At 40.8% G+C, this 13398-nt stretch overlaps 1 protein-coding gene across 8 annotated transcripts in view; it reads right to left on the bottom strand.

Moving 5' to 3' along the window:
- LIN54 (lin-54 DREAM MuvB core complex component) overlaps window positions 1-12593 on the bottom strand; it is a 69582-nt gene extending 56989 nt beyond the window's left edge. Inside the window, exon 1 of one of the 8 annotated variants that reach the window (XM_045473577.1) lies at window positions 12377-12593. The gene's annotated coding sequence lies outside the window, so the exon portion shown is untranslated. Of the gene's footprint in view, window positions 1-10056; window positions 10416-12376 lie in introns of those variants that run through there. The other 7 variants (XM_045473572.1, XM_045473570.1, XM_045473575.1 and 4 more) reach the window with 7 other exon arrangements.
- Between the last annotated feature and the right edge of the window lie 805 nt (window positions 12594-13398).

Raw genomic sequence — 13398 nt, 5'->3', positions numbered from 1 at the left:
CTCCTTTACAGTCAATCCCCTACCCCAAACATCCCATCCTACACAACCACTACTCTATCTCTATAGATTAGTTTTGACTTTTGCCCATTCTAGGATTTCACATAAATGGAATCATACATTACGTACTTGTGACATAAAGGAACCATGCAATACGACTGAAATTTATCTTCATTCCTTCACTTACTACAAGTTCTGTTCCTTTTTATTGTTGAGTAATATTCTATCATATGAATCTACCACAATTTGTTTATCCATTCACCTGTGAATGGACATCTGTAGTGTTTCCAGTTTGGGATTCTTATAAATAACACTGCTAGTTTGTTATGGATATATATTTTCATATTTTTTGAATAAAGACAAAGAAGTAGACTTGCTGGGTCATAAGGTAAATTTATTTTTAACTTTCCATGAAACTGCCAAACTATTTCCCAACTTGGCTGTACCACTGTATACACCCACCAGCAATGTGCAAGAGTTCCAGCAGCTCCACATCCTCACTAACAACTGGTATTATCAGTCTTTTTAATTTTAGCCATTCTAATGGGTGTGAAGTGGTATCTCATTGTGGTTTTCACTTGCAATGCCCAAATGACTAATAACAATGAGCATCTTTTTATATATGCAGTGTATTGTGCATCTTCTTTTGTTTTTTTTTTAATTTTTTAACGTTTTTATTTATTTTTGAGACAGAGAGAGACAGAGCATGAATGGGGGAGGGGCAGAGAGAGAAGGAGACACAGAATCGGAAGCAGGCTCCAGGCTCTGAGCCATCAGCCCAGAGCCCGACACGGGGCTCGAACCCACAGACCGTGAGATCGCGACCTGAGCTGAAGTCGGATGCTTAACTGACTGAGCCACCCAGGTACCCCTTGTGCATCTTCTTTTGAAAAGTGCCTGTTAAAATCTTTTGCCTTTAAAAAAATATATTGGCTTTTTTTGTCTTCTTTTTTTTTTTTTTAATTTTTTTTTAACGTTTTACTTATTTTTGAGACAGGGAGAGACAGAGCATGAACAGGGGAGGGTTGGAGAGAGAGGGAGACACAGAATCTGAAACAGGCTCCAGGCTCTGAGCTGTCAGCACAGAGCCCGACGTGGGGCTCGAACTCACGGGCCGCGAGGTCGTGACCTGAGCCGAGGTCGTGACCTGAGCCGAAGTCGGCCACTCAACCGACTGAGCCACCCAGGCGCCCCGCTTTTTTTGTCTTCTTATTGAGTTGGATAAGCTCTTTATGTATACTATAAAATCATCAGTCACAATAACTTGTAGCTCAAAGGAATAACTAGCATTTTGAGACTTCAAAGTACTAACATTTCTCTACATGCAGCTCTTTCTGATCAGGAGAATCCCCTCAGATATTTATGGGAACTTAAAGTAGACATGTAAAAACATCAACACCAATTATGTCTTTAGCAATGGGAGTCACAATAGTACATAACAACAAAGGGCCCAACCCATCATGTCACATTAGCTTCCCTTACCTACTGCAAACGGTGCCCAAGCCCCATCAGTTGCATCTGCACACTCTATTCCCCACAGAATAAGGAAGGATGATGACTTGGGTGCCAGTATCCAACAGAGCCATGAAGTTTTGACTCCCTGCTCTGAATCTCCACCAGTATATTTAGACATGTGGGTATGGCCTTTGGTCCCCGCTTAAGGACAGGGAGATCTTTGCCCAACTTCTATTCATCCCTCTCCTTAAAGCACCTGAAGTCAAGGTGTAGGAGGAGGGAGAAGTCAAGTCACAGAAGGAGATATGTTTCGGCAATGAATTTACTTTCAGTTTCAAGTACCCACAGTTCCAACTCAACGAAACAAACTTCTAATTCACCCAAAATTCTATATCCTCTGACACCAATATCTCAGCTTTTGGGATCCTTAACTCAGTGACTACAGCCACACTGCCTTTCAGCTGGGGCTATGGAGTTGAGTGTACAACAATCAAAGCACCATTTGGGCTCTCCGTTCAGACCCTAACTATCCATTAAGGGACAGAACACTGGAATACTTCCCCTGCCCCTGCCACCCTTGCCCACCACTTGGGTGACAGCATTCACTACTAGATGCCAGAATCTTTTCATATCCCCTAACCTAGTCGACACGGCTCTCATCCTTCCTCTTTCATAAAGCTATGTCTCTGCCAGCACTCCATTTTCGTGGCCCAAACTGCCAAGACCTGTGAGCAATCTGAGATTTCAGACGCTCTTTGTAAGTTAAGTTTCCTGTTACCATTTCACAGATACTGGCAGACCACACAGTAGTCCTAGGTAGAGACACAGGACTTACTACAGTATAGTAGGAACATGAGAGAATCATGTCTGTATCACAACTAAGAACCCTGAGCTCAGAGAATCTGATTCATTTGTAATGGGCTGAAGCACACCTGCCCTTTTGTCCACAAGAAGATATTATCTTTATTATACTGCACAATAAGCAAATCTGCCCTTGGCTACAGCACGAGTCACTATTTCTATCATTCAAGGCTGTTTGCTATACAAACATCCTAGAAATGATCATTTAAAAGGGCAGTTGCTGCCTCAGTTGCAGAGGTGCAGGAATGCAAAGAGCAATGGAAAACTGTCTCCCAACAGTATATCTCTCTAGTTACTTATCTTAGTAATGTTTTATATTTCAAATGTACATGTCTTGCACATAAATTCATCCCTAAGCATTTCATGTTATTTGATGAATTGCAATTGGTTTTTCCATTTTCAAATTGTTGCTAGTATATACAACGATTTTTTTTTCATATTGTTCATGTAGCCTACAACCCAGGTAAACTCACTTATTAACTTTAGTTTTTTGATGTAGATTCTTTAGGATTTTCTACAAACACAATCCATGCTGTTTGAGAATAATGTCTGTATTTCTTCCTTTCCAGTCAGTGTGTCTTTTATTTCGTTTCCTTGCCTTACTACACTGAGTAGGACCGCCAGTAAAATGTTTAATAAAAGTGGTAAGAGCAGACATCTTTGCCTTATTACCAATCTCATTTGTTAGATGTGGGTTTTTCACAAATTCCCTTTATCAGGTTCAGGAAGCATATTTATATTCCAGTTTTTGGAGTTTGGTTGGTTTCTTTTTTTTTCCCCAATCATAAATGGATATTTCTGTCATATGCTTTTTCTGCAAATATTGAGATAATCACACAGCTTTTCTCTTTTAGCCTTGAATTATATTGACTTTTTTATTATTAAGCCAATTTTGCATTCCCGAAATAAGCCCTATACTCAGTCATGATGTATTATACTTTGTATATATCCCTGAATTCTATTTCCTAATATTTTGTCTGCATTCATGAGGGACACTGGTGTGTAGTGCTTTTTCTTAGAGTGGCTGTTGGGGATAATGCTAGCCTAATAAAATGTGTTGGGGCATATTCTTTCCTCTTCAATTTTCAGGAAAAGTCAGCATAGAATTGTTACCATTTCTTCCTGAACTGTTTGTTAGAACTCAACAGTGAGTCCATCTAGACATAAATCTTTCTTGTTTTTTAAGTATAAATTCAATTTCTTTGGTAGATATAGGGTTATTCAGGTTACTCAGTGACCTCTGATATTTGGTAGTTTGTGTCCTTCAAGGAATTTATTTCTTCTAGGTTGTCAAATTTGTTAGCATTAAATTATACATAATATTCTTTCATCTTAATGTCTGCAGAAATGTCAACTCTTCATTCCTCATTTTGGTAATTTCTGTGTTTTTTTCTTTCTTTTTTTCCTTAATTAGTCTGGCTGAAGATGTATCAATTTTATTGATCTTTTCAAAGAACCATTTTGGCTTCACTGACTTTCTCAATTCTTTGTCCATTTATTATTTAATTGACTGTTACCTTTATCTCCTTCCTTCTACTTGCTTTATGTTTAATTTGTTCTTTTAGAAGCTTAAGATGGAAGCATAGATCAGGGTTCAGTAAAATATAGTCCACAGACCAAATCAGGCCCATAGTCTGTTTACTGCTCTCCAGCTAAGAATGGTTTTTGTATTTTTAAATAGCTGGGGGGAAAAGTATATATAAATTATATAAAACAGATTTACATGGACTCCAAAGCCTAAAATATTTCCTATCTGGCTCTTCCCAGAAAAAAGTATGTCTAAAATTCTTAGTTTCACGGATTAAACCTTTCTTCTTTCCTAAAATAAACACTTAATATTAAAAATTTGCCCCAAACCTCTAGCTGCATTCAGTATGTTTTTATTATTATTAGCTTCAAATATTTTCTAATATTCCTTGAGATTTTATCTTTGAACCATGGAAAAATAAAAACATGCTATTTAACTCCCAAATATTTGAGGATTTTCCATCTTATTACTGATTTCTAATTTACTATTTATTGCCAAAGAATGTGATACTCTTTCCATTATTTCAAATTAGAGACTTATTTTATGGCTCAGTATATGGTCTTAGTGAACACTGCATGTGCACCTGAAAAGAACATGTATTCTACAGTTGCTGAGGGCAGTGTTCTACAAATGTCAATTATATCAAGTTGGCTGATAGTGTTGTTCATATCTTCTATTTTGTCACTTTTTCTTCTTCTATCAATTAGTGAGAAAGACTGTTAAAATCCCTAGATATGATTGTGGATTTTTCTTTTTCTCCTTGTCTGTGCATCTTTGCTTCATATATTTTGAAGCTTGCTATTCAGAATGTCTTTTTATTTGTCCTGTTAAAAAAGACTAGGAATTACAGGATTAGAATCTCCCTTGAACTAGGAGTAAAGTTCAAACTTCTAACAAGAAAAGGTCTGCTTGACTTGGCCAGTCTCTATGCAGTACAGGGCCTTGCAGAATTCTGGAGCCAGCACACCTCAAAGCCACTGAGCAGACTATGATAAATGCTTTATAGTTAGACATCTATATCTGTTTCAATCAGGGTCACATGCAAGGCATGGTGGCCTGTGCTAAAAGAAACTCTGAAAAGGAGCTGCGGGCATGGCAGGAAAGGGTTTGGCCATGTAGCTACATGAATCATCACTCTAATTTTATCCCTTAGGAATGGAAGATATGTACTAGCACATGCAACCTCATCACCACTGTGTTGAGGACCACTCCAAGAAAAGAGAGGGTTTTCACAAGCCAAGAGGACTGAGGAGCTTTACTTCACTTCATCTGTATAAAGGGTTACACGTCAAGGTAGAGTAGGAAAGAAGACAGAACATACAATGTATTCCTCATGCCTCCAATATTTTTTTTGCTCATAAAACAAAGTTCTAAAAGCAAGGTACAATTCTGGAAGCCATACATTGAGTTTTTCCTTCTCACAGTTGAACATGGTTGAATGGTTTAAGTCTAATGAGAGTTAAAAATTCACTGATTTCAGAAAACCTAATGATTTCTAATATGCCCAATTATATTACATTTTAAGTTCTACCTAAAAAAGCACCCTCACTCTCATCTCCACTGTCCAAGGCACTCTGTCACATTACCCTGGTATTTCGATCATAGCATTTACCACTAGAAAGTATCTGTTTATAGTCTGATTCTTCCTCCCCTACTTCTTTAGAATGCAAGCTTCATGAGGACTGGGACTTGTCTGTCTTCATCACTGGATCCCATATCTCCAATGCCTAGAACAGAGTTGCCACATAATAACTTCTCAATACAAATTTGAAGAATAAATCATTTAATCATGGAGAAGAGGTATCATCTAAAATTCTAGCATTATTTACATTGGGGTCTGAAAGATAACTTTGGTTTGTCTATTTGAGTAAGACAGGTTTATATAATGCTCTAAGACTTCACAACACTTCAAATAAAATAACAAGTTCACAAGGCGCAAACTGAGAAATTCCTTTTCAAATAAGTTTTTAAATACTCAGAATTAACTTTCAACTAATACCCTCTGCAATTATATTCATCTTAAAATTGATAAGGTTCTCTTAATTTTTAACCGTTTTAAAATTTTTATCAGTCATTTAATTAACAAATACTTATTGCTTCCCAACTTTGTAAGGGCATTATGGATAATTAACCAAAGATCTTGCCCTGACAAAGCTTAGAAATCAATAGTATGGCATGATCACATCGCTTCTCGGCCTTTTGGCTAAGATCAAGTGTAGAATGGCATGATCACAGTTGTACTCTAGGAGGATTAACTTCATCTCAGTATTTTAGTGGACTGGAGGCAGAGAGACCAGTTAGAAGGCTATTACAGTAATTAGTTTGAGACAGAGATTTATGGAGGGTTTGACTTAGGATAGTGAATGATTACAATAAATAAATATAAAATAAAAAATAACGTAAGACAGAAATGGCAAATGCTCTATGCTTTTACATCTTTTAAGAGTTTCTCACGGAAGGGAACCTGGGTGGGTGGCTCAGTTGGTTGAGCATCTGACTCTTGATTTCAGCTCAGGTCATCATCCGGGGTTTTGGAATTGAGCCCTGTGTCAAGCTCAGTGCTAAGCATGGAGCCTGCTTCGGATTCTCCCTCTCTCTCTCTCTCTTTCTGTCCCTCCCCTCCACTCATGCACTCAATAAAAAGTTTCTCATGGAATATTATCAGTGCTGAAACACTGTTACTTTCTTAATTATAGGTGAAGGACAACCTGGGTGAACAAATGTTTTCATCCTTGCATATAACATTATGAAGTGGTGACCTATCGTCATATTACAGGTGAATAATTTGTCAGATTAGACAAAAATATCTGAGTAATAAGAGCTATACTTTTGTACCTAAATCTTACCACCAGCACTAACTGGTTAACTATAACATCTGGATTTTAGCCCGGATTTCTAAAATCAAATACTGACAGCTCAAAAAACAAAGTACATAACTACATTTCTCAAACTAAACTGGGAGGACTAGACTATTCCTGAGGAATATTTGAAAAGTCTGTATTTTCATTTTGATAATATGTTTTAAATAGTGTACTCTGGATCATCTGAATAACCACCTCATACTCACAATCAATGGTACTAGAATTAGGGTGGTCTAAAAAAAAAATGCACAGAAGGGTCTTACAAGGTAAATGATATATTTATGCGAAGTAAAAGCCAAACCATCTGTGATTTAAGGAGGAAAGCTTTACAGCATTCAAACAGAGAAAAGTGGTATATCACAGGATATACAGTATATAGAAAACTGCACACCTTGCCAAGGCGGGCAATAGTATATTCACTATGCAAAGAAAGAGTTTGTTTCAGCAAAACAACATCATCCAGGGGCGCCTGGGTGGCTCAGTCAGTTAAGCGACTGACTTTGGCTCAGGTCATGATCTCAGGGCTTGTGAGTTCGAGCCCTGCGTCAGGCTCTGGGCTGACAGCTCAGAGCCTGGAGCCTGCTTCAGATTCTGTGTCTCCCCCTCTCTCTGCACCTCCCCTGCTCGTGCGTGCTCTGTCTCTCAAAAAATAAATGTTAAAAAAAAAAAAAATCATCCATTACCCTAAATTTAATTTGTTTTACTGGCTTTGTAGTTTTGTTTCTATTTCATTTATAAATCTACTTGCATTTTACACTTACTAAAAGCAATGAACATAAAGAATTTATGCTTATATACATCTAAAAATTAAATATTTTAATAAAATTATTTAGGCCAATACTAAGGACCTATACACTTTCTTCCCTTTAAAGAAGAACTATATATATGTATATTATTCATGCTTAAGACTCACATGGTGGATAAAACATGGGGATTCAAATCAGAAAGATTCATTTCCGAATGTTGGCTCTCCTAGTTGTTTAACACGTAACCCCAAGCAGTAATCTCTCTAAGCCTCCATTTACTTGCACGGTTACTATGATTTAGATGGAGCAAGAGGAAAAGAATTTTCATTTGAGTTAATAGTGTACCACATTCGATATTCTACCAAACAGCAAGGCTTAAGATCTTATCATCTTTGATGTCTCTTCATACAACTATTAATCTGTAATATACATGCATATTATACCTTTATTATGTCTCCTTCCCACTGCAACCAAGAATTGCTAAATCTTTGAAGTTTAGAACCTACTATGGTATCTTTACCTCCATCTCCTTTAACCTACAACACATTCTACAGAAAAGTTATAGAATGTATCTCTCTCAAGTGCATCTCTGAGGCTGTCACTCTCCTATTTAAAAATGTTCTGTAACTGTCAGCGTGCCTGGCTGGCTCATTTGGAGGAGCATATGACTCTTGATCTGAGGGTCATGAGTTCAAGCCCCACATAGGGTATAGAGATTACTTAAATAAAACTTTAAAAAATTAAATTTTCTGTAACTCTCAAGGTCTTCTGCATTAAAGCTCTACCTAATCCATCCTTCCAACTTTATCTCCCATGGATTCCTAAACTGAAAGTTTCCTGAGACGATGATACTGAGGTATCCTCTATTCCTAGCACAGTATATGACATATAAAAGATATCCAATAGTAACACTTGAAATAAGCAATGAAAATCTATAATGCTCCTCTCCCCCCCAAAAAAGACACTAGGCTATCTCCAGTAGCATAACTCTTCATCTCTTTCTAGCATATTTCTAACTAGTAATAGACAAATTGTTCTAACTGTAACAAGGTGAAAACTGGCCTTTAAAGACAATCACAAAGAATCAAAAAAGACAATGGTCCTCTGTGATTAAAAGAAAAGCCAATGAAAAAGCATTTTAATCTCTCTCTTTATTTTAATTACTTTTTAAATTCTGAGTTTTGCTACTAACTTAGCAGCTAACTGACATGTACCAAATAATTGCAACATAAAAGCTGTAAGAAAAAAACAGAACCAAATCCCGACTGGATAATACAAGAACATCAAATGATTAACAAAAAAATTCATTCACTAAAGCTTCTGAGTACCTCCACAGTTATTTCCTCTAAAATTTTTTTGGTCCCTTATTCTTCTAATGAGTGAAATCCAAATAAATGGCTAGGCTACATACACACATGCACACAAAATATTTCTCCTCTGAACGAAACACATGATGTATGATATTGTATGTCATTCTATGACATCATCTCTTTGTAGGACACTTGGATAAGGAAAATTACTGCTAATCATAAACATTACCAGTGGGCATTTCTTAAATACTCACTTCTCTGTTCAGGCTCGTATATTCAACGTCACTGAACCCAACCTTCCACTACAAAAGCTGGGAAAACTAGAGGGCCCAAATTAATGTATAAAAATTTGATTCAAATGTAACTTTTCAGTAACACTACTGGTGTATGGAAGCAGAAACACTCCTGAGGGATCTGTAGCACAATCTAAAACATACCTGGATCTTTAGGTAACCAAACAAAATTAAACTTTGGCCATCATAAAGTCAATCACTCCAATGCTCCAGCTCTTTAAACAAAGAGCTAACAAGTCCAGTATTCAGAAAAAAGCAGAGGTCTCTATTCATCTCTACCAACTTAATGTCCAGCCATCACAACTTCCTTAACAACAAAGGTAAAACTTGTGAGTCAAAATAGAACTCCCACAGCTGTATTTCCCTTGGATTATAAAATCTACATATTGCAAAATATTCCATAACTTTAGTCTCCAAATTCATGAAATGGAGGGGGGGGGCAGGGAAAAACATGGATATAAAATATGACTGACAGTATCTCAAATGTTATTTGCCAAACGGCAGGGGCAAAGGGGTCACTCTATGGATGACAGAGCCATAAAAGAAAAAGACAACATTTTTAATTGTAACAAAACTGGTCCATATGTTTAAAAAATGTGAGCATCCACACCCCAACAAGTTACAGACTACGATCTAAGACACAGAGCTTAAATGCAGAATAAAATGCCTATGCTCTGCCTCCCTAAAGAAACATAGACCCCTATAAAACTGAACATCACCATACCAACACCCGCCACAGTGGATGTTTTAAATATTAAGTAAGGAAATCATGATAAGTGCTAGTGGTTCCTCTAGGCCTCAGCAGCAGCCTTAGGTATAAGAGCAAACTCGAGCCCTCTTAACACTCATAGAATAATGTTGATGTCATTACGAGGCTACTGATTCTTTGCACTCTGGACTAGTCATTCCTTGATCCACAACGCAATTCCTCCCTTACCACACCACCCCCCTAAATAATAGAGATCTCGGTGCAGAGAAGCCCTCGGATACCCCCTTCCCCTCTACCTCCAGCGGCTGCCGCTTTCTCCTCCCTCCGGCTCCGAGGTGGGGGCTCCAGAAGGTCCCGGGCAATTCCGAGCCCGGGCGGTGCTTGTTTTGCCTGTGCACGGTAGCTCCGGCCAGCCGCTTCCTTTCCCAGTCTGCCCGAACTCGAGCGCTACAGGGGACCCGGGGGCCGAGGAGGGAGCCCGGGTGGCGACGCCGCCGCTGCCGCCGCCTCTGGTATGTCAGGGGCCGGGATTGTATTTCGAAAGATCCGCCATTTTCACCTCGTCATCACCATCACAGCTCAGCAGCTTCCCCGACAGCCGAGCCCGGGCCGCCGCCGCCGCCGCCGCCGCCAGTAACCTCCCCCTTCCTCCTCCTCCCCTCCTCAGCCCTCCCCTCCGGAGAGGCGCACACCCACATATCCGGGGAAACCTCCCGCCCGCCCCGCCAACCTTCAAATGCACAGGGAGATACAAGCGCTCACACAGCCCACGCCGAGACCTTTCACCCCACAGCGAAAAATGGTGCTTCTGCGGGCCCGGCAGCTACGCGAAAGGAAGTCGCTCTACCTGCTGAGTCCCAAGTCCGGCATATTTTTGTTTTGAAGAGCAAAAGCCACACGGAAGGCGGCATAAGGACAATAAAGAATCCAAACACTTTCATTTTCAGTAAAGCAACTTGAGACAGATGAAGCAATGCGTTTTATTCACTGTGCTCATTTCAGATACTAAAAACATGATTAAGACCTTTAATGTCATTCACCGACTGACTGACGTTTTCCTCCACTTCAGCACTACTTTGACAGAGCGATCCATTTCCATATGCATGTCTTATCTCCCAGTCACATCTGTAAGTTACAGGCACTGATCCTCCTGCTGATAATGTGGTTAAGGCGACTAATTTTAAAAATAAAGTTTCAACTATTTCTCTCTTAATTTCATCTGATCATTTCTGTCCGTGAACATTGACTTCCAATTTGTCATTGGTTTAAGGCGTCAAAGCCCAAGTAGGTTTAAAATATATCGATCCTAATCATGAATGAACAATTTCTAAAATACAGGAAATACACCTCTAAACAAAAATTATTTGCCAAATATTAAGATCTAAGTCACTAAATTAAAAAAAAATCTGCCGCAGATATATTTGTTCAATACAGAGAAAATAAACAGCTTACTTTAGAACAAGACCCCAGAGTTACCCATCTTTCCCACCAGCTACTCTCATTATGCGGATTAATAACTAAAAAAGAACGTAAGCAGTTTTTAATCATCCTAGAAATAACACAAAACCATAAGCTGCAAGGCTTGTGACAAGACCAGAATTAAAAAGCAAAAACAAAAAACTAAATTGGTTACCTTTTTTATTTTCAGAAAGATTTGCTAATCGCCCATTCAAAAGCTGAATTCTAAACCCAATACTGAACTACAGTATATACTCTGAAAGATCTACCTGAAATGAGCAAACTGAATTTCAAGGTTGAGAACAGGGTCAGTCTACTGTCTTTTTTAAAAGTTAGTCTAAGTAAGGTGGAAGTTGAAAAAAACCATTTCATTTCCTTACCTTTCTTGAATGACAACTCCATATAAAAGCCAGTAGATTCAGGCTTTAAACTAGCGCTATCTACCACCCAGCCCAATCGCTCTTTACCTATGCAGCCTGCTAGACTAGGATGAGAGTCTCAAGTGTTCCCAGTTTCTTCTTTAAACTTTATTCCCACCCCCACCCCCCGCAAGCCCCGTCCATCCGCACTGTGCTTGGTGTTTACCGTTGCTTGGCCAAGCTAAGTCCCGGCCCGCTCCCTTTCCCCGTGCACCTCGGGGACATTATGACATTTAGATGGTGGGCTTCGCGAGGAAAACGGACACACACGAATAAGAGATCATATAAAGGGGCGCAGGAAGAACGGGGCGGCGGGCAGCAAGGAAAGGAGAGGCTGGTACAAAATGACACAGCAGCAAAACCGGTTCCCAGAAACCCAGGGCTGACACAGTCTGCTACTCTGGCCACGCAAGGTGCGTGTCAACAGCCGCCGGAACTCTTCCTCCAGACTGCCGGGAAGGGCGGGCGGCCGCCCCTGCGCCGGCCTTGCCGGGTGACAGCCGCCCTCCGGGGTGCAGGCGGGAAGAGGCCGAGCCGAGAGGGGTCTCCCGCCCCTTGAGGCCCGGGGATGAAGCGCGGCAGCCCACGGCGCCAGGTTCCCGCTCTCCGCCAAGACCCACCAGCCCAGGCTCCCAGAAGGGGCGGTCCGGCGCCCTCCGCCCGCTCCACCACCCGCAGTGGGGGCCGGCGCCCCCTTCCCGCCCGCCCAGATGTCCCCACCCCCAGAGCTGACACTTACCAAAGCCGGCGGCGCCGCCGCCTGCTCCTCGCGCCGCGCTCCCTAGGCTCCCAGCAGCCGCGGCGGCGGCGGCGCCTCCGAGACACAGACCCGGGTTTGTTCAAAATCACGCGCCCAGCGCCATTCCACCGCCGCATCCCATAATACGCCGGGCCCTCCCCGCCCGCGCGCCCCTCTCTGCCCGCCCCTCTACTCTACCGGCCCCGCCTCCCCGGCTGGCTTCCTTCGCCCCGCCCCTTCCGCGGCGCCTTGCCCCTCCCCTTGGCAACGCGAGCCTCGCGTCATTCCGCAAGGCGCGGGAGTACGCGCCAGCTCCACGTGACTCCTAGCGGGCGTTCCGTCAAAGCTTTCGCAGGGAAAGTTCCATCTGGTAGAGCTGGGAGGGGGAAAGCCGGGTTGCGCCTGCAGTTGAGAGACTGCCGCATCTTCTAGCTTTCCTTGTTAGGAAGTCAGTGCTGTAGGTGTGATTTCCAGCAAACTGTCACTGTTTAATGTGCTTCGGTGATCAGTATTCATAAATGTCATCTCTCGTTGTTTTTAGGCTTTAATTTTGCAGGGATCGCGAAAAAGTCCCTGGGAGACCACTCAGAGTTAAACTTATTTTGAAAGGGATTTTTGCAATGTGTAGCTAAGACTAACACAATCAAAATTATTGCATTTAGTCACCTTTTACTTCTTTTATTTTTCCCACTGTCCTTTATTAAAAAATAAAAGACAGCCAAATGTGGAGCCAGATAAACAGTTAATAACTGTTGTGCGAGACAAGAACTACACAGATGAAACAAACAATACAAAACAGGGTAATGTTAAATGGTGTAGTACAGTCCATAATTGCTAATGGAGCACGGAAGACATACACAAATCAACGTGAGAGACTATGACCAGGAAACAAAATGGACGAGGTGAGATTTATGTTGTTCCAATTGCTTTGGAATTAAGCAGTCCTGGTTTTAAATTCTGGCACCTCATACGTTAGTGTATAGCAGTTTATCAAGTTCCTTTACCTAGCTACAACATAAAAA

The sequence above is a fragment of the Leopardus geoffroyi genome, chromosome B1 (genome assembly GCF_018350155.1).
Source record: "Leopardus geoffroyi isolate Oge1 chromosome B1, O.geoffroyi_Oge1_pat1.0, whole genome shotgun sequence".
In the NCBI taxonomy this organism is placed as follows: Eukaryota; Metazoa; Chordata; class Mammalia; order Carnivora; family Felidae; genus Leopardus; species Leopardus geoffroyi.
This window is presented reverse-complemented; position numbering and strand designations above follow the sequence as displayed.